Source organism: Peromyscus californicus, unplaced genomic scaffold, assembly GCF_007827085.1.
Source record: "Peromyscus californicus insignis strain IS unplaced genomic scaffold, ASM782708v3 Scaffold_8__1_contigs__length_139910024, whole genome shotgun sequence".
In the NCBI taxonomy this organism is placed as follows: Eukaryota; Metazoa; Chordata; class Mammalia; order Rodentia; family Cricetidae; genus Peromyscus; species Peromyscus californicus.
In genome coordinates, this window is record NW_026294606.1 from 16,869,873 (window position 1) to 16,891,021 (window position 21,149).

General features: G+C 44.3%; 1 long non-coding RNA gene across 6 annotated transcripts in view; it reads right to left on the bottom strand.

Annotated features, from left to right (window-relative positions):
• Window positions 1-21,149, bottom strand: part of LOC128104102 (uncharacterized) — a 133,195-nt gene that overhangs the window by 44,893 nt on the left and 67,153 nt on the right. Inside the window, exons 11-12 of one of the 6 annotated variants that reach the window (XR_008215873.1) lie at window positions 11,902-11,981; window positions 7,197-9,281 (exon numbers count right to left, since the gene is read on the bottom strand). The exons of 4 other annotated variants lie outside the window; for them this stretch is intronic. This is a non-coding gene — a long non-coding RNA (uncharacterized LOC128104102). Of the gene's footprint in view, window positions 1-7,196; window positions 9,282-11,901; window positions 11,982-21,149 lie in introns of those variants that run through there. One more of the 6 variants, XR_008215875.1, reaches the window with a different exon arrangement.

The following is a 21,149-nucleotide window of genomic DNA, read 5'->3' on the forward strand; positions in this document are numbered from 1 at the left end:
CTATCTGACTAAAACATCAATAGACCACGCAACAGAAGCCAGGGAAGGTTGTGGGCCATGGACTATTATTCTAAATAGATTTGCTTTCAGTTCACAGGACAGAAACCAGCCCTGCTCTTGCAAAGCAATCTGTTTTAAGGACCTCAAGAATCTATCCCTAGTACCATCAAACATCTCCAAATATAAGGCAAAATGACTATTGCTACCTGAAACCAAATGCAGTCAATGCTCTCCCTGAAGCAAGTCTGGGCAACATCCGAGACAAGGAATTTTGAGCATTCAGACTTCCCCAATACTAGGTTTTCCTCTTCTTCTCATGACCTCCATTTAAATAAAAGAATCATGGAAGGATGGGAACATTCTCCAGTGCTGCTGTTTACTTGGTTTCTGCTTTTTCTTTTCTTCTGGTAGCAGAAAGCAGTCTTTACTTGAAATAAACACTTAGAAAGGAAGAGTGTCACTTTAGTCTATGGCATTGTGGCTAAGTCCTTTACTAAATAAATAAGAATTCAAAATATGTTTTGTATAAAGCACCAGTGATATGTAATAGGGGACTACACTGGACTACACTGTGCTTGAGCGCGGTGGAGAAAATCTAAGCTGTGCCCCAAACATTTAAGACTTTGTATCCTTCCATAGGGTCTATGAAGAACTATAACTTTATAGTAAGCACTCTGCAAAGAACCTCAGTTTGTATTATTCTCCTGGGTGACATTGCAAACTCTTTACTGGTAGTTTAATTCATTTATCAAGTCATTCATTTGATATTATTTGTTAGAGAGCTGTCATGTGCAAAGCACTTTACAATCTCTATTACTATATATCATTGATGTATTTTTCTGTTAAAATTTGGCTTCTGTGTGGAAACTTAAGCCCAATCATTGTTACCATGCTGCACTTTTCCCTAACCAGGTAAGAAAGTGACAGTGATAAACTGTAATAGGTGGATGGTTACAATCCCCAGTGAATCACTTCTCCTGGCACACATACACTACTGCAACCATCTCCCATGGGGCAGCCTAGATTTGGTCAAGTGATTTCCTTTGGCCAATGTGATGCCAACAGATGTCTCACAATCAGGAGCTCAGTATGCATCCATACCCGACACCTCGATCTTGGAGAAAACCTTCCTTGAGATCACTATGAAGCCCAGACTGAAAGACCACCTAGAAACAGAGGTACAACCATGCAGCCATCCCAACTGACCAAAGCTTCAAGCAACGCCTCCAACTGACCCTTCAGTTAGCACACACCCATCTCTACAAGACCCGCAGAGACAGCCAAATGCTGAACTTGTACAGGCTTGTTACAAATAAGTCCCGGCCACTTCTAGCCAATAGCCTTGGGGGTGATTTGGTTTATAACGAGAGATCCCTGGATAGTGGCTGCAGTGACCAGGACGTTAAAACTGGAAGCAGGAAACCCAGACTTCAGGCCTGAACTCTAGTCTCCAGACACATGTTTATCTGACATGCTTAGCTAATGACCATATGATTTAATCAGATCTCATAGCAACACTGAAATGGGAGACCCTCGGGAGAGAGATTAAACTACCCTGACATTAAAGTAAGCTCTTCTATCTCCTTTGGCCTTCTGGACACATCCCAGGGCAACCATATTAGGTCTACAAAAATCAACCTCTAACCCATCCTCTCACCTCTAAGCCATTAAATCCCAAATGTGGGAGAGGAGACGGGACCACAGAGAACACACAATAAACAGGTGGGAAATCGGTTTTGTTTTCTTTGCCAACACTAACCAATGGATGATGACATCCTGGCCTGCAGTGTTGAGCCAAATGACAAATGGCAGGGAAATGTGCCGATATCTATTAGCTATGCCTTCCCTGGTCACAGGAGGCAGATTATCAGCTAGCTCACACACACACTTGCCAACCTAGATCTAATTCTACAATTTCCTTGTAAAGAAGAGGAAAGAAAATTGAGACTGATGGACAAAAGACTTTTCCAAAATTGAGCTGCTGTGGATATTAGGGCTTTCAAGCCTAGATCTAATAGTCAGTATTGGTCATTTACTTCCCTAATTCTTTATAGATAGGAAGTGTTATGCACAATGGGCACCAGGGCAAACTGGTTGATTTGACAAGTCAATCTTCAAAGTTTTGAAGTCTCTATTATAATACTGATATAAAGCTTGTATCCATTAGAGTAATAATGCTAATGTGGATGCACTCAGTAGTCCTTCCAAAGTGCCAGGCAGGATCCTACGGAGAACTTACATAATTATTCAATATTCCAAACATCGTTATTTGGAGAAACAAAAACTTAGGAGTTCAGATAAATTTTCTAAGACAAAGCAGAGCCAAAAAGCATTAGAAGCAGGTTTGGATGCAGAGTAGATCCAGAACCCATGCCCCTCCAAACTATATTTATCCTCCAAACTGTTTTCTAATCTAAGTTTCAAGGCAGAAGTCTCCTCTGTGCAGTTCACATAAACACTACTGGAATCTATTCCAATATGACCGTGGAGGCCACCATAAGGGCATCCCCTGTATAAGTCTCTTCCCTTCCCATGCTCATTAGATGTGGCTTCTTACACACCTGTGTGTCCCAAGTAGACAGCTTCTGTGACATGTCAGCCCTGGGAAACCACTCCTAATGCATGTGTCACCTCTCGGCCTTCTCCAGGGTCGACGGGCTGGGACACAGAGTCATTCTCAGCCCACATCTCCTCCACTTCTTCCCACTCTTTCAAGCTGAGGGTCAGTGGCCTTGCTTTGGAGTCTCTGTGGCCAGTTTTGCTTCCCTCTATGGGAAGCATGGGTGCATGGCATATACTCAGGAGGTCGTGAAACAAAACAAAACAGTCATTATAAGAGAAAGCAGCCCAGGATTTTAAAACCAACCCAGTCATTACCAAAACCCACTCTGCTGGCTCAGATCTCCAGCAGTGAGGAACAACGATGTGAATGACAAGATATTGGGTAATAAGGAAAAATGGTATCTGTGGCACTCCTCATTCACTGGAGAAGACTGCATGCTAGAACAGAAAACCCGACACCTTAGGAGATAGCTAGAAACAATTTGTCAAGTAAAGAGCTAGGAACATTCACAAAGTATCACTTAGGAAGGCTGTCTGTATAAACATGGGGAGGAGGGATGGAGTAGGGGGTGGGCGACACGACATTACAAGCCAGGGTAGGTCAGAGGCCATTCCCAGACACTGCTTCTCTATCAGCCTCCCTTTCTTCTCTATGTACTTCCCTTTGGGCTCTGCCCAGCTCAGAGCTAAGAAGCATGCAAGAGCCCCATGAATAGGCAGTTGGTTCAGGGACAGTCCCGTCCCCCCCACCCCCACGGCCATTTGCTGCTGCTGCTCCATGTGGGCCTCTCCCATCTCAGTGCTGAGCCGCTCTCTGCCAGATCAGACTCCCGCCAACTCCTCAGAGTCAGGGAGGGTCTACTTCCATCTGTACCAACCTCGATAAGGACCCTTTAGTGAGTTTCTCAGTCTTCCTCGGCCTCAGGTCTTTATTCAGTAAACATAATACCCATGTCATGGTTGTTTTAAAAACTCAATGAAGCAGTAACTTTTTTAACAAGCCAAGTAACTAGGGAATGCCAATAAATGTTAGTCCCCTGTGTTTCTTGTTCTACAACCATAATCTCCTTTGTCTAACTGGGGTTTCCATGGATCTCAGGCAGCAGGGGTCATCTAGGGCTGAGCATCCTGCTAAGGACACAGAAGCTCAGGACACCCGTCCTCATCTTTTCCCCCTGTTAGCCTGTGGCTCCAACAACACTTCACTGCTGCCAGAGCAATGATCCCATGCCGAGTCCCACCAACCTATGATGTTCAAAAATGATTCCTCAGCTGCTTCACCTTGGCTAGCCTCACCCTGACTGGCACTTAGTGCCCTGCACTCAGACAGCAAGAATCCTGCTGTTCAAGTCTTTGTTCCATGTGTCTCCTCCTGCCCAAAATGTAAACATGCAAACACAGCCATGTGGCAAACCTAAATACTAGGAGATGGTATTTTGTGTGACATGACAGAAAACTTTTGCCATATCCCCTTTTTATGACATCAAGTTTCTTTAATCCATCCCAGCTTGGAGAGATGAGTTTGAGCACTAAATAAATAGAAACTCATAGTTAACAGGTGACAGTGAACACTGATCCTGGGTCAGTTACTTCACTTGGATAATGTTTTTAAATTCCCCTAGCTTCAAGTCAAGCACTATGACCTATGGCAAGGGTGAAGTGGAGGCCCTAAGTGGCTAATTAGCTCACCCAAGGTTGCACAACTACAAATGTTGACATGGGGACTGGAACTACGGACCCGGAAAATGAAGCTAAACCACCAGGTTACAGCACATTGTCCTCCTGGTGCTTTCCTCCTAGAGCAAAATTTGTCTTTCCCACCAAATGTACATCGACCAGACACTGCGTGCTGGGCACCATCTTCGTACAGCTCTAATACTGAATGAGCTCTGTATTGGGGAGTTTATTTCTTATTTGTATATACAGACATTTTAAAAACAAGCCTGTCTATGATATAACCTGTGCATTAATACATGCAATGAGAATGCAGGGGGGAGTGCTCTGTAGAAAGGAAAGAGGTGATTGTTTATCTCAATTCTGGACCTTGAGCTGGGATGCGTACTGTTATCCCCAGGCAATGGGTCGACAGGAGAGAATTTGGAAAGTCAAGTGACTTCCCAACACCCCGCAGCAGGTAAGAAGTAAAGTACAGACTTGAACCAAATTTACTGATTTTTTTTTTTAGTTTGTCTAGTAATACTTTTAAGCACAGATAATCCCCGTGTACTCGTTTGTCCTTGTTGGTCCCAATACAAATGATATCATCTAATAAAAAGAAAAGCAGAAAGGAAAAGGGATATCTGAAAAAAAAGAACCTCCCCCCCGAACTCATGAATTAGAAACTGAATTATTGTCCAAAGTGGAGTCTTCCTCTCACCCCACGTTCAAATACAGCAACTGCCAGCAGCGAGTTCAGATGTGTTTCACCACCACAGTCGTGGATTTGGCTTTTACACTTAGAAACAGCTCTCATCCAACCCTTCAATTACTAAGGGGAAATACAAGCCAAAAACTCACTCCTCACCACATTGCCGTACTCTCCAACCCTGCTTTTCCGTTTGTTTGGGTAATAAACAAATGAAATTTTGGTGACAAATTGATTTCTCACTCCTGTGCCATGAGACTGGGTTTTGTAACAGGCTGAAACTGCTGTTATGTGGCTTTGAATTGACAAATATTAATTCAGCTTAAATTCTCCAAGGACTTTTTGAAAAACATTACCCAATGGGGGGAAATAAACCCCATCCATGTAACTGATTAAATGTCTTTGTGGTTATTTTCTTCTCCTGTCTATTTTTTTAATATTGGCAGGAGAACAGATAACTGAAAATTTCATGTCTCAACACACTGCATCACTTAAAACCCTGACAGAAATCGTACTTGACAAGGGTTCAGACTCTGGACTAAGCGTCTCCTGAACTGAGCATTTGGGTAGCTAAAATTCCAATAACAAATTAATTGGAATGTATTGACTTTGCAAAAGTGTGGGTAACAACTGGGGTAACTCCACCCTAGAAATTCTGATCATATTGGCCCAAACCTCATTCTAGGAGCTGAAAGATGGTCCAGAGAGCAAAGTGCCTGCTGTGCAAGCCCAAGGGTCTGAGGTTCAGATCCCAGAACCAGTAGTAAAACTACTTACAGGTGTGTGCTTGCACTGGAGGTTGAAGGGAGAGTCAGGCAGACCTTGTGGCTCATTGGCCAGCAGCACTAGCGGAACCCGTGACGTCCGTGAGAGGTGCTGTCTTGTAACTAAGGTGGAGAGCAATAGAAGACACCCAACATCAACCTGGCCTCCATATGTGCTCTCTCTATCTCTATCTCTCTCTCATACACAGAGAGAGACAGAGACAGAGACAGAGACAGAGGCAGAGATAGCAAACAGGCAGACAGGCAGACAAATGACAGAGACAGAGACAGAGAGAGAAAAGAGGCAGAGATGTAGAGACCTTATTCTAGCTCCAATGGGTAGCCCAGAATGCTGTTTCATACCACTGGGGATTTGTCAATGGCTCACATTTTATCTTGACATCCATGGCTCTGGTTCTCCATTAAAATCCCTGTGTCTCTTCTTGTGGGTGCCCCCTCCTATCTCACAATAGAGGTACATGCCTGACCAAGAGCCTGACTCTGCAACTAATTAACTTTGTCATCGTGTATAACTGAGCTGTTAAATCCAGTGTCCTGTCAGGAACCCACTTTGTAACTATTTTTATAAAAAAAAAATTCTGATTATAAAAAATTGTACCTATTGATTATAGAAAAGGTTTGTCAAAAGAGAAAACTCACCTAGAGCCTCACTTCCAACAGGTACTTACTAGCTCACGTCCTAGCGCATTCCCTGTGGGGTTTATTATTCCTCCATATATTTCTGCAGAAATGAGGTCATCACAGTACGTGGTCTTATGTTCTCATTTGATACTTTGTATCATATATGGAGCATCCTGTCACAAACGTGCTCAGTAATGTCTGCACAGTAATCTATGTGCATGCCAGTTCACCTAACCATCTACTGCTTAGTGCTTAAAAACTTACAAATACCAAGGAACCCTGATCTAGTCAGCTGATCATCTCTGATAAAAATGTGTATACATGTGTTGAAAACATGTACAAATAGCACACATAAGACAACCTAGGAGGTAATCACGTGATTTTTCAGATAGAGCCATGTTTTGTTTAGTGGTAGAAACACATTATGGAAAGTTCAGCATTAGGCAATTTCATCTTCTTGCAAACATAATAATCTTAGATGATGTAGATTAAGCACTCATTATGGCCACTTGGTACAGTTAAGGCATATGGCAAGGGCTGGGGTGACAGCTCATTTGGTAATCTGTTGGCCTTGCAATTGTGAGAGCTAGGACACAGTTCAGTGTCCAGTGCTTGTGATTCAAGCACTGGGGAAGAAGAGACAGAATGACTCCTGGGGCCCACTGGCCTGCCTGTTCAGCCCAAACTAGTGAGGGAAATTACCTCTAAATCTAAAAAATCATAATAAAAAGTAGATGTCACCTGAGAACAACACTTGATGTGGTCCTGTGGTCTTCAATGCACATATGTGTACATGCGTGCTTGTGCACACACACATACACATGAGCATATGCATACACACACACACACACTTACACACTAAAAGGAATGGAGCAAGCACAAAACACTGAGGCTGCCATTCAAATAGCAATTACACCGCTTTACAGTCAACTTTTTATATGCAAAGCAGGACACTCTAAAACAAAGGTTAATATGTATAGTGTGGTGCAATAATTATATAAACCAGTAACATTTATTACCATTTCCATGTATTGTGTGCTGTCCCATAGTTACACAAGTTTTACTTTTATGTGCCTTACCACACATTGGTGGTGGCCAGCAGCATCATCACAAACACATGTGGAATGTGTTATGATGGCTGACATCACTAGGTGACAGGAATTTCTTGGCCTCGTTATAAACTTATGGGACCACCATACATTCTGTCACTGACTGAAATGTTATCATGCAGCACAAGACTGTGATTTACATAGCCTAAATGGAAAACAGTTTCAAAATGACAGGAGACTGAGCCAGACTAGAAACATGAAATCAGCCCGTATGTAAAGCTGGAGACAGGATGACACTCAGCTCTACCCAGAGCTGGAACCCTAGAGGCCACAAGTGAGGATGGAGGATTCTAAGACCAGAGGAAGCTAGACAGCGTTCTTTCTGATGGTGCATGGTTCTATGGTCTCCATTCCACCTATTGGAAGTGCTGCAGACAGTTCCATGTGTGAACACAGGGTTCTGACGGGATGAGACTAACCATGAGCTAGGTAATGTAAATGGTGTCCTTCACTCCACTAATCAATCTTGCTTCCCAAATACATGGTTCTAATTACTATTTCCAAACTCCACTCATTAAAATGCCAAAGACCCCTTGTTTTCTTGTCTTCCTCTGATTTTTCTGATCAGATTAACCCGAGAGAAAAACCTTCAGTCACACACATCACAGGTATCTCAGTTAGGGTTTCTGTTGCTGTGAAGAGACACCACGAACAAGGCAACTCTTATAAAGGAAAATATTTCATTGGGGCTGGCTTACAGTTTCAGAGGTTTAGTCCATGATCATCATGGCAGGACATGGCAACACACAGGCAGACATGGTGCTGGAGGAGCTGAGAGTTCTACATCTTGATCTGCAGGCAGCAGAAACAACTGTGTCCTCACTGGGCATAGCTTGCATAGGAGACCTCAAAGCCTGCCCCCCACATTGACACACTTCTTCCAACAAGGCCTCACCTCCTAATAGTGCCACTTCCTATGGGGGCCATATTCTTTCAGATGACTATACCATGTTTCCGTGAAGCCATGCCCACTTTGCCCAGTGTAACATCCTGCTAATGAGTCTGTGGGTTTCAAAGTCAGGACTGACATGAAACACTATGGTGCAACAGTGTCTTAAAATTATCATTCTATCACTTTCAAGATCCCAGTCTGGCTGAGCAGTGGTGGTGCACACCTGTAATCCCAGCACTCGGGAGGCAGAGTTAGGCAGATCTCTGTGAGTTTGAGGCCAGCATGGTCTACAGAGCGAGATCCAGGAAAGGCACCAAAACTACATGGAGAAATCCTATCTCGAAAAACCAAAAAAAAAAAAAAATCCCAGTCTGATATCCCTGTGTAAACCCCAGGTTCTCTTACGGCTACTGGGAACATTAAGGGCCATAGACTCCTAGAATGGTAGAGAAGAAACTCAAGCCCATTTTGTTCCCAATGCCATCCAAAAGCCAAAGTAGAAGTTTAACCAAACTGAAATGTGCACACCTCAGCCCTGCAGCCTCGCCATACTCAATACTGCCCTACTGGCTTGTGGTGCAACTGGAAAGGAGTCATGGTGTAGCGGGACCCTGTGATCCTGAAGGACTTAGAAGAGAATATATCTGGTTTATCTTAAGATTTCACATATGACATTGTGTGGTACACTGGAGCCAGACACTCCATAAAGCTGGTGTGGGACTAAACAAAGAGGAATGAGAGCCAGGAAATTCTGAGTCCACAAGTTTCTCCCCCAGTGTGCCCGCCCTGAGCAGCGGCATGGCAAGTCGGCTTTGTGTGGTTCTCTGCTGTGTCCTAACCAGTCACCAAACTCCCAGGAGGAAAGTGACCAGTCAATAAATCTGCTGTGCCATTTCTTCTTCCAGAAGTCTCCTCAGCACCCAGAAGTCAGGAAGCCAACAAAGGACCTGGAGGGGATACAATGGCTGCCTCATTAGGAGTCCCTGTGGTTGATCAGTCCCGGCATCTTCCTGAGACCCAGTCATAAAATGGACAAGTCCAAGTGGGGTGTGCATCCTTCTCCAGTACACTCACCACTCCCCCCCACTTTCTTCCGTTTCCACCATCCCTCTTTTGTGTCTCCAGCCTCTGACTTGCTCGCAGACCCCACTGAGAGCTGTCCTCAAAGGCTCTCTCGCATTGACCATAAACCTGAGGCTTCATCCAGAAGAAAAAGAAAATCACACACACACACACACACACACACACACACACACACACACACACACACACACGTATGTATGTATGTATATATGTATGTATGTATGTGGCAGCTATGAGAAAATACCTTTGTTTTCTCTGGATTTTTGTTTAATCAAAGAGGTCACCTAACAAATAAATTCATAGTCCTTCCCTTTGCTGTCAGGATAATTCCTCAGAGGTGTCATCCTTTTGGTCTTTAAATGTAAATTTCTTTCCCAGCCCAGCTCTCCCTGACCTCCTTCCACACTTTGAAATTCCCCTCTGATATCTCCTAGAGTAAATAGTCCTAAGGTTCTTCCAGTTAGCCCCCTACTGCCATGGCCAGAGGGCATGGGTGCCTCTGCCATGACCAAAAGACTTAGGGACAGACCTGATGGCTGGGGCTGGTATCTGCTCTGGAGATGAGGCAGGAAGGGTTGGCCCCTTCTTGGGGACAGCTGTTTCAAACTTAGCAGGCAGCTGGCAACAGCCCCCTTGTTTGAAGCCAGGGCAAAGAACAATGATTCCGGCATCCTCCACAGCCGTCACCAGATCCATCTCGAATCTCCTTCCGGCCCACACTGCTGCTATCACTGTGATTATGAAGGCAGCAGTTGTGCAGTAATTAGGATCCTCCTGGGCCAGCCAATCTCAATAGAGCAGGATGCCAGCTGCTCCAGTGCCAGAAACATCTCGGTGGCACCCGGTCCTCCTCAGCACTCCCCCTCTCTCTACACCCTTCCCTATCCTTCTCTGGTGTCACTCAAGGCAGGTTAGACCAAGGGGGCCACTTCCCTTCTGTTCAGGATCCAAGGTCATTTAATGTTCCTGGCTCACTGGGAGCCATCCCAGCTCAAGACCAGTCACCCTCAGCATCCCTGTGGTGGGAAGTGGGTCCTGTGGATTATTTCAGCAAGCTGGACTTGAATTTTCTCTTTATCAGCATAAATGCTCCCACAATGTCAGTGATTCCTCTTGTCCAATAGGCACTTCTCCCAACAACCATGATCCTGGGGTCTTTTTGACACTGGAAACTGTCAGCTCTAGGTCCAGACAAGACAAGCCATTTGATTTCTTGATAACAGGGGGACTGTCACCTGTGGGAAGAAGCTCTCTGGGGTGCCCAGAATTCTCTCCCCTTCTATTCCCATTTTCCTACCTTCCACTTTCTGGGACCTTGAAAAAACAATAAGCAGGAAATGCCGAAAAGGCTCTTCTACCTGTTTCCCGATGCGAATAAGAGAGCTCACCTAGCATGGAAGATGTGTGTCCCTCCAGTCTCTGAGAAGAGCACACTGTTCCAATCTCCCTATGGGAAACTAGGAGGAAGTCACAGCCTGGGCAAGCTGATCCTCTTGTGCTGCCCAGGACTCCTTCCCACCCCCACGTCTCTCCCTTCACTCAACCTTGGTTATAACATTTCAGTATCTCAAAGCCGGAACTGAGAAAAACAGTCATCCAGCCCCTTTCCGAGTCCCAGTCTGACATCCACACGCAAACCCCAGGTTCCCTACCGCTAATGCAGACATCAAGGACCTGATTTATACCATGCTTCAACATTAGAACAGATAAAAAGCTATTGTTTTAAGCCTCATTTCCCCTCCCTGTGACTCAAAATAAGGACACTGTAAGAAAGTGGTTCTGAACCCTCCTTTTCTGGCTCCCTGGGGCAATCCCACCCAGTTCCGGGACTTTCCCCTCCAGAAAGAATGGGGGACTTTTGATAGAAGCGAAGCACAGTAGAGGGTGGAGTAATAGAATTCTCCAACGCCTCCCAGCCTCTCCCCAAGTGCCTAAGGCATCACTTTAATCCTGGATAGATACAGCCAAGGAGTCTCCGGGAAGGCAGTGGTACCAAAAACAAGCCACAAAGAAAGGGCTTGATTGTAAACTGAAGAAATGTCCATTTTAATTGCTGTCTGCCTGCAGGCTGTACCACCCCCACCCCTAACTAAGGAAGTACCAGCTGGCCCTTGCTAAATGCCACCAGACACCAAAGACCAGGACACACCAGTCACAGGACACCTCTCATCCTCCTGGCCGTCAGCCTAGCCCGTTTGGTGTATGACAAATTGGCACAGCCAGAGGTGAATGCTGGGGCATTATCGAGCCCAGAAAAAAAAAAAAAGAGCTGTGGCTGGTGACCACATCACCATGACTAATCAGCCAGAGTGAAGTCACGCATAAGAACTGTCCAGGGGACCAGGTGAGTGATGAAATGCCTCAGACTTGTGTAGGAACAGCATAAGAGGGAGCCTGTCTCAGCCCTTGGTAGTGGAACGTACAAGTCTTCAAAGACTTACAAGAAGAAATGGCACATTAGGAGATGTAAAAGGCATGACATACCACGTAATAAGACACTGGAAGAACATTGGCCTGGTAGCTTCATTTGCTGTAGAGGAACCATTCATCTCAAACATGAAAACCTAGAACATTTTCAAATAACAAAAACATAGGCTGAAAATATGATTTGTAAGTCAATGGTGGAGTCATCGTCCAGCGTGCCAAAGGCCCCGGCTTCCATCCTCCACACTGCAAAAGTAACGGGCTGACCCTAACAGTGAGCCTTGCCCCAACCATCCCTGGCTTGAAGATGGTATTACATCCTAAGTAAATGGGAGTATTCTCACCATGACGTAACATTCAGCCTCTGATTGCTAACATAGTAAACTAGCATGTGCTCCACTACTGCTTCTGGTTTTGGAAGCCCTTCCTGAGTAATTGTCTCTGTTTTTAGTATCAAACAGAGAATGGGCCTTCACTGCTAACACCAGTATCACCATCAATACCACGTCTCCTGATGAGATGCTTTGCCCTCTTGTGGCGCCTCAGAAGAGATTAATCAATGATGCATTGATCCCAAAAAGGTCCCAGCCTTACTCAATCTTGTCAAATAGCCCACTCTTGCTTAATAGACCCAAATCAGAACTTTTTGAGGCCTCTCCGGGGTAGAGGCAGACTGACCTGGGGAGCAGGTCAGACCTTCATGGTCCCAAGAATGAGTTTAAGATGCACCCTACAATTCCCCACCTCCTTTCTCCCTTGTTCTTTAGTCCCCTCTCATCCCAGCTTGCTTCTGCTATTGCATTAAAGTACTAGATGATCATGTTCATGAACACAAATGTGCTCGAAGCTTTTGATATCTTGCTAGAAATTACTGTGGCTCCATCTTTCAAATGTTGCATTTGTTAATAATCCCTTTAGACTCATAAAGAGCTTTTTGGAACCAGCACTGGAGGAATTGAATGTGTAGTCTAGCCAAGCAGAGACACGAATCTGTTACTAAGATTGTTGTGGTAGGTTTTGATATGTTCACACTGTTCTAATTTGTTTCCATTGCCAGGATAAAACACCATGGCCAAAAGCAACTTCAGAAGAACAGGGTTTCCTTTACCCTCAGTGTGTGCAGTCATCGTGAGGAGAAGTCCGGGCAGGCACTCAAGGCAGGAATCTCAAGGCGGGGATTAAAGCAGAAGGATGGAGGAAGGATGCTCAATGCCTTGCTAGGCATGGAGGAAGGATGCTCAGTGCCTTGCTCAGCATGGAGGAAGGATGCTCAGTGCCTTGCTCAGCCTGCTTTTTCACAGCACCCAGGACCATCTGGTCCAGCAGTTGATGCTGCTCCCAGTCGCCTGGGCCCTCTCACATCAATCATCAATCAAGAAAACGCACCACGGACTTGCCTACAGACAATCTGAGGGGAGTGTTTTCTCCACTGAGTGTCCTCTTCCCAGATAACTCTAGCTTGTATTGAGCTGACAAAAAAACTAACCAGGGCACACACTCTTCATGCTCAAGAAGTATCAAGTTAAGTCCAGCACCTTCAATCCTGTCCTTATGTCCTCCCCACCCACAATTCTTCCTGTGACTCAGTCAAAGGCAAGATACACACCACGTATTCACAGGAGTTTTGTCTCCTATTAGAATTCTTGTCTATGTGAAAGCCTTTCTTTTGGTGTCTTTATTCATATTTTGGTTGGTAGTTTAGGAATCCTTTCCAGAATCAGAGGACTTCCTTAATTTGGCTTTAGAATTTGTTAGAAAGAGCTATTTCTAAGTTCAGCATGCACTCTTGTTCCCCCTGCAAATGGAACAGAATCGACTCAGACCAAGAGACCTGAGCCCCAAGACTTTGACTTCAGATTTTCCTTCACTTAAAGCAAGGTTGGTCTTAGGGGCTGCAGAGAGAGATAAGTGGTTCAAGCACTTGACACTCACATAAGAGGAATGAAGATGAGATCCCCAGCACCCACATAAAAGCTGGGCACACTGCTTTTTTTTACCATCTGTATCTCAGCACTAGCAAGGCAGAGAGGATCCCTGGGGTTCACCGGTCAGCCATCTCAGACACTTAACCAATGAGCCCCAGGTTCAGTGAGTGACAATGTAGTTAGATTGTGCTCATACAAAATCCCTAATTAAACCCAGTGGGTCACACACACAGGAGATTGAAAAGTCGGAGGGGGAGGGGACTAGTTGGGAGGTTTCAGTGCGGGGGGGGGGGGGGGGGGGGGGGGGGTAAGTGGTGAGATGGGTAAAGTTTGTCGGGTACATTAAGAAACTGTCAACGAATAGAAATAAATATAAAGTATTATTTTCTGCAAAAAGCCATTGTCTAGTTTAATGTCTTTTGGTAAAAAAAAAATCCCTTGGGAACCACCCCTTTTCCCAAGAGGGGGTTCTGTATGTATATTGGGGGCATGCTTACAATGAGGAAGAAATAGGTAATGTTTATTCTGGAGTATTTTGTTTGACTACCACTGTTCTGATTTCCATTAAGTTCAAAAATACATCCAGGAGCCTAAACCTGAGCTGAACAGACGCTAATGTGGAAGGGGAAAGCCCAAGGGGCCTCAACCTGAGCAGTCTGTACTTCAACACAGACCGGCAGGCAACTGAGGAAGGCTGAGAGGCTGGGGGGGCGGGGGGAGCACGACGACAGTCTCCCCCAGAGGAGAGAACACCAACCGACTCCCCAGTACCAAATAGTCTGAAAACATACACGCAAGTAACATCATACAGACTGAGCAGGTGCTATATGTGTATTTAGGAAGACACACACACACACAGGTGTTAAAGAAATATGGCTAGACATATCAAAACTGTGCTCCATTCTTCTTGGACGCTCCTCCATAATAAAAAAAAAAAAAAAAGCCACACACCAGCCACTCTTGTCAGTCACTGACTCTCGGTTGAGCACCTGTCGGGAACAGGGCTGATAGCAGGAACTGTGTAGCCCAAGGTCAGGTCCCTTACCTGGGAAAAGCTAACACGCAGGTAAGGAGACACAGAACAAGGATTTGGGGTGAGAAGAGTTCAGAATCCTGGCCTGGTCCAAACTCCATCCCATAAAATCATTACAAAGAGGGACCTCTGTGGTGAGAAACCCAGGCGCGCGCGCGCGCGCACACACACACACACACACACACACACACACACACACACACACACACACACACACACACACACGAGGCAAAGCTGACTAGAAGAATGGCTATTCATCTCCCCCACCCCACCCCCCATTTAGTCATTCAGCTAAATGTGCACGCTCCTTACTGAAGTTTGTGAAAGTGAGGGAATAATACCCATGTCCTAACCCCGCTGAACAGGGGTTTGACCTCTACATTTCCGCTACCTCAAAAAGGTGTAGAAGGAAGGTCCTTGGCGGGAGACCTGGGAGCCTGCCTGGACCCCAGAAGTCGGCTCCTGGCTGATTCCATGTAGTTGCGCTCCCTCTGGTGGTGAAAGTAGAGATGGCGACTCTCTAGTTCAACCTTGGTCTCCCTGGGAAAAGGCACCGGGTGTTTTGCCCCACCTCCAAAGTTCTGCCGGTCTGTTTCGGAAGCTCAACGCTAAGTTTTAGAACAAGATGTCTGCAAAGGCTCCCTCTTAATTAGGACATCTTGCTTGTTTGCAAAGATCGTGGCACTTACAAAAGACCATATGTCTTTGAGACGCTCCTTGGCAGGACTTCTCCAGTGTTTACCAAATCTATTTTGTATGCCATGCTAATAATAGTGCAGTGGGTCCCCAGGCAGAACAAGGGGGACTGAGGGCTTCTTGTTTCTGCTGGTACTCAGTATTCTGCCCTCAGAATATGAAAGGCCTCTTAGTTCTTGAGCGAGGACTGAACCAGGCCTCAAAGTTTCCCAAATGCTGTTATTTTGGGAAACATTTATTTCAAGGGCTAAACTGTGATCTTTTGACAAATCAACACTGGGTAATGCTCTTCTCTTTGCTACAAACCAGGATTTAATGCTTTTAAAAGAAATTCACAAAGCCATTTAACGATCATGTCTGTAACTCTGTCCCACTAGCCATACTCTGTAACTTTTTAATTTTGAAAAGAACAGTAGAGGCATCTGGGTGAGCAGTACCTGCCTCTAATCCCAGCACTTGGGAGGCTGAGGCAAAAGATCTTGAGTTTCAGGTCAGTCAGCTACAATGAGAGTTCCAGCCAGCGTGGGTTACATAACAAGATGCTGGCGGAGCAGGGGGCGACTCTTACTTTAGAGAGCAAAGTTGATTCTCATACCTAGCAGTAACTGCCTCAAGACCACAAAGCTGGGTTTGCACACCACACAGTACAACTGAAAGTACTGTGCACCTGAAATCAAAGTGAATGGGCGTGCCTACACAATCACTCACACAGCCAATGGAAATAAATACTAAGCAGTGTTTTTTGTTTTGCTTGCTGTCATGGCAACAGAAAGCACATGCAGGTTATCTTTTCATACCTCAGGTCTAGTTCTGTTCTCCTGGAGGCACACCATTGTCAGGCACATCAGCACAAAGTTCTGTGACCATTTCTAAAAATTTGAAAATTAGGGGCCTGGAGAGGAGGCTCAGAGGTTAAGAGCCCTGGCTGCTCCTCCAGAAAACCTGAGTTCAAGTCCCAGCACCTACATGGTGGCTCACAACCACCTATAATGAGACCTGGTGCCCTCTTCTGGCCTGCAGGCATACATGCAGGCAGAACACTGTATGTATAATACATACAAGAGTAAATTAACTTGAGTGACTTCTTTAAATTCAGACAACTCAGACACGTTTTATGTGCCGACTACATGTCCTGCAGCAAATAGGTCTTCTTTTTAAAAGCATTTTTTTTACTTATGTGTATGTATGTATGTGTGTGTGCAAGTATAAGACACATGCGTACAGGTATCCACAGAGGCCAGAAGTGGGCACTGATCCCCTGCAACTGGAGTTACAAGGTGTTAAGGGACCTCCAGTCATGGATGCTGGGAACTAAATTCAGGACCTCTGAGAGCAGCAAGTGCACTTAATAGCTGGGCATCTCCCAAAACTAAGGTCCTTCCTTTTTGTTAGGATGGTGGAAAGCTTTGAGGGTTTTTCTTTTCTTAATAATGATAATTTGGTATTCATGAGTGGTCTGTGCCTTCATAGCAACCTGTTTTATATACTGGGAAAGACCATTGACACATTCTTCTCCCTACCTGGCGAATGATGACAACAGAGCAACTCTTTATAAAGCAGTTAGAAGTGGTTCACAGTGGTGTGAAACGACCAGTGATAATAACCAGTCTGAAGGCTGGAGAGATGGGACCGTGAGTATAGAGTGTGTGTGCCTCAAGCCTGATGACCTGAGTTCAGGTCTCCAAAACCCACACAAAAAGCTGGATGCAATCTCAAGCGCATTTCCAATCCCAGTATACCCCAACCAGAAGACGAGTCGTCAGCAGCCGGCAGGCCAGCTCCCCTAGTGCACAGAGCAGTGAACTAACCATGAGGGACTCTGTCACCACACAGAAAGGACCAGCACCTGTGTTTGTCTTCTGACTTCCACATGCTCACCACACTCAACACATGAACACACACATATCACCAACAAATATTTTTTTTTACTTTAAAGGAAAAATATACCCACAGCCTAACTTGAGTAAGCCATAGTTCTAGATATTCATTTATTCCACATAATAAATTCATAATATAACTAGCGTGGCTGAGTGTTCCTACTGAACAGGTGCACCTTTACTTTAATCGAAGTCTGTCCAGTGTTTTCAAATACATTCTCATTAGTTGTGACAAGATCCCTAGGAGACTATAAATGCCTCATATTCTATTTCTTCATTAATTTCTCTCATGATCTTTTTGGCATTCAACCATGTTTCCAGTCTTCAATATCTTCCCTGGTTTCTGCCTTGATATCCTTGAGAGAAGGGTCTATGTTTTAATCCCTGAATTTCCTCATTATAAATAACTTTATTATGTGCAGTGGGTGGCTTTTCTGAACAGAATTTGTTTCTTTATATCTAAATTTACTTCTGAAGCTTAATTTATCAATAGGAAAGCTTTGCACCATAAAGAGCCTTTATTTCCCAAAGAGGAAAGCAGAATTCTGTTTGGGAGTTATAGAAAGCACAATTAAATTTAACTCTGAGGCTGTTGAACTGTTTCCTTCGGCTATAAAAGCATTGGAGAATGAGTGAGTGGTGAGTGAAAAAATAGTCGGGGAAAGTTCTCTGATGAGTGTGCACAAAGAAAAGTCACAACATGTGATGATGTGACAGCGGCAGGCAGTAAGCCAACTCCTAAGGGGCAGGACCATAACTCCAGGAAGTCTGAACTAGAGCCAGACTTAGGGAGGTGATATTGCTGGTTGGTTTCAGAGAACCTACACACCCATTCCCAGGGCATGAAATGCTTTACATACAATAATTGGCCACACACACAGAGAGAGCTTATATTTTAATCAGTTCACGAAATCATTCGTTATGTTTTCCCCACCCCTGAAATACAGGCACACTCCCACAAACATGCTTGCATTCTTCACACTGGTGATTTTAATGGTTTATGTGCCCTGCCTTAGGACTGAGGGAAATAGCTTTACATTATAGTTAGCAGTGTCTATATAATTTTGAAATCCAGATGAAAAACTCAAGGGAGGGGCTGCTCTAATAAATAGGTTATTTCTTCACAATGTGTGTGCAAGGCTTCAGTCGATGAAACTTTCTGAGTACTCCTAAGAGAGTTCTAGGTGGAAGGAGCATGAGGAAGCAAAGTCCTGCCTCTTACAGTGCTAAGTGCCCACATCTAGTAAATCAACATTCCCGGTATGCTCCAGGGCCATATGTTGCCATGCACAGAGATGACCACGGGTAAGTCAAAGGACAGCTATGGCAGTGCAAGGAAGAGCTGTGACTCCAGCCATAAGAACCCAGAGGAGACCTGCGGAGACTGCTCATTGATAAAGTGCTTGCCACACAAGGTTAAGGACACGAGTTTGCTTTCCCAGCACCTGCACTGCAAAGCCAAGGCTGGGGACATGGAGACAGGAAGACCCCAGTGGCTTGCCTGCCAATCAGTCTAGTGAAATCAACAAGCTCCAGGTTCAGTGAGAGATCCTGTCTCAAAACAGGTGGAAAGCAATTGAAGAGGACACCCAACATCAACCTCCAGCCTCTACACACGCATGTACACATATGAACACATACCTGAACACATGTATGCACAGAGACACAAAAATAACACCAAAGGCTTTGATGGAGAAGGTGAAATACTACGTGATAGTTTTTCTGTATTTTTGACAGTTTCCTGCATATGTACATAAGTTTGCATATATGTGTGTTTAGACACTTAAATGTACGAATCTGAAAGAAGAACTTCTATGTAGAATTGACCATGAATGAAATGGCTGTAGGGAAATCAAGAACCAGACAGAAAAGTAAGTCTTCCTTCAAAGGGAGTAGTAGGAGGAAAGAAGGAAAAAACTAATTTAGAGTTGGGCTGCATTGTTCAGTTCACCTTAGTCCAAGGCTAGGAGGATTCTGTGCATGCAACAGAACTTTGGATCGTTCTAGAAGCTACAGGAAGAATGAGGAAAAGGAACCTTTCAAACAAGTGAAATGAAAGTTGTGGGCATGTCATAAAATGTGCCTAAGAGCCCATCGGTGTCTCTTGGGGGGCAGCTACTGGCACCACCCTGAACTCTAAAGAAGTAGGTTGGGTGTGGGTGTTGTATCTGAGGAGCTTTTACTCTGTCTCCAAATGATTGAGACTTTATTTGTGGTCGAGGCACAATGTCGAGACTGAATGATTCTATCCAGTCTTCTCTAATTACAGTGAAGGTGCTGCTTGTTAAGGACATAGATTACACTTTTGAAGGAAGAAGCCCAAGTTGGCAAGATTGACAACATCCTGCATTAATCAAGTAGATCGAGACAATGCTTGAATAAATTCTCTCTTCTTCCTAATGTTTCATTTGATTGCCCAAGAGACTAAGTATAGAGAACCAACCAAAAATAAAGAAATAAACAAACTCCTTGTGATATGTGAATGCAATGAAATAACTAGAAATTAGGGGGATTCTTGGTTAAGAATTCAGTTCTGATGACCTTCTTTCTTAAAAAAAACAATACTATAAGTTCTTCAGACCTCGGGGGATTTTTCAAAAATTAATATAATGAAAAGTAAAAGCCTGACCAAAATAATTGAACAAGACGCTGAGGCCAGTGTGTCCTGAACATCACTCCAACCATGCCACTATTTATCTAAAGTTTGTGTTGAGGTCATTTCACTCTGTTGTGTTCTGGAATGTTCTATCAAGAAACTAGAGAAATTTACTCTATACCTACAATTCCCAGCTACCTTTATTTTTGTTTCCAGACTCAAGACTCATTCATAAAATGCGTAGCTATGGGGTCCCTAACACTCATTCAGGAACTGCGCAGCTACAGAGTCCTGCTTGGTACTCAATGGACTAGGTCACTGTGCTTCTATTATTCTCACATCTCAGAATTCTGCAGGTATTGCTACTGATATAGTTGATAATTTCATTTAAAGGGGATTAGAGAAGGGGACAACTCATTTCATATTTTATTGTGAGCAGCATCTAATTCGGGTAGCCATGGGAAGAAAGTGAGACAGGGGAGCACTTATATGACCATGTGAGAGGGATGTCCATACAGACACAGATATCATCAATTCTAAGCACAAAATTTGACCCTATCTGGCTTCAAGCAAGTAATTAATTCTTGGAAGAATCAATTACAGTGCTTTTCTTATTATGACTTTTTATTCAAGAAATCAGCATGTGATCTAGGAGAACCCTAAGCTGGTCTACATTATCTGCCATCAAAATAGGCTACAAAACATGTTCTGACTGAGCAGGGTGAAAAATACTTATCAGTGGGGTGCTTTATTTTGTTGATCATTGTATTAAACCACATCAGAATTCCACAGTAAACTGAGTCTCAGCACAGCTGCAATAAACTGCTGGTCCTCTGCCTTTCTCCTCTGTAACATCAGAGCTAGTACTCCTCTATTCATGATTGTTAGTAAATACCTACTCCGTGTGCTGTGGAGAATGTTCTGGTGGTCTAATTCTCATAGGCTCTGCTGAACCAAAAGAATAAACAAAACAAGATCCCTGAACAATCTTTTGTTTGTTTTCAAAAGACAAAAATCAATAATTAGATAAAATCCCCCCAAAAGGAGCACTTTTTACCTGGGTGTTTATAGATATGGAGATAGAATTGGCCAGTGGTTTGTTAATAATACATCAGAAGTAACCTTATAAACATTTAGTACAGGCCAGGGAGATGGCTCAGTTGGCAGGACGCTTGCTGCAC